Below are 909 nucleotides of genomic sequence, written 5' to 3'. Positions count from 1 at the left end.
CTCCTCTTCCCTCATCCCTTCTCCTCTTCCCTCATCCCGTTTCCTCTCCTCTTCGTCTCCCCTCTCCATCCTCCACCACTCCCCCATCTCTGCTCTCTCCTGCCAGGACGTGTTCCTCTGCCCCTCCCTGGGTTTTGGAGAACCCTCCCCCGCCCCCTCTCTGACCGTCCCTCATCCCTCCCCCCTCCTCCTCCTGTCACCCCTCCCACTTTGCCATCTCCATGACTACCAGGATCACCGCCACCGTCGAGAGCGGTTGCCATAACAACGGCAGCGTCTTCTGCACCATCCTCTGAGGCCCTAGCAACCAGCCCGCCTAGCAACGCCGCCCTGAAGACGGATTGGATGACCTCCTCACCAGGGGTCAAGAGTTCAACCTCTCCTGTCTCGAGACATTCTGTTTTCTTAGAACATTTCCTCTGACATGTTGATCTAGGAACACTTGAACTCAGCAGATGTTGTGGAATGGCTGGCTGGACACAGATGTGGCCTGTCCTGGGGGTTCTAGAACGTTGTCCTCCCCAAGGGGTTCTAGAACATTGTCCTCCCCAGGGGGTTCTAGAACGTTTTCCTCCTCAGGGTGTTCTAGAACATTGTCCTCCCCAGGGGGTTCTAGAACGTTGTACTCCCCAGGGGGTTCTAGAAGTGTCATTGGGCTGTGAGATCCCCACTACTGGAGGAGCTTGTGGTATCATGTGACTGGTGGGCATGTGACTGGTGTGGTATCCCCACAGTATCATGTGACTGGTGCATGTGACTGGTGTGGCATCATGTGACTGGTGTGGTATCATGACAGTATCATGTGACTGGTGTGGTATCATGTGACTGGTGTGGCATCATGTGACTGGTGTGGTATCATGTGACTGGTGTGGCATCATGTGACTGGTGTGGCATCATGTGACTGGTGTG

The 909-nt window shown here is 55.3% G+C and overlaps 1 pseudogene; it reads left to right on the top strand.

The window, feature by feature from the left end:
- LOC112241591 overlaps window positions 1-699 on the top strand; it is a 27,928-nt pseudogene extending 27,229 nt beyond the window's left edge.
- Window positions 700-909: the final 210 nt, after the last annotated feature.

This window comes from Oncorhynchus tshawytscha, unplaced genomic scaffold (assembly GCF_018296145.1).
Source record: "Oncorhynchus tshawytscha isolate Ot180627B unplaced genomic scaffold, Otsh_v2.0 Un_contig_684_pilon_pilon, whole genome shotgun sequence".
Taxonomy (NCBI): Eukaryota; Metazoa; Chordata; class Actinopteri; order Salmoniformes; family Salmonidae; genus Oncorhynchus; species Oncorhynchus tshawytscha.
Note: the sequence above shows the minus strand (reverse complement) of the source record. Positions and strands in the feature narration are given on the sequence as shown.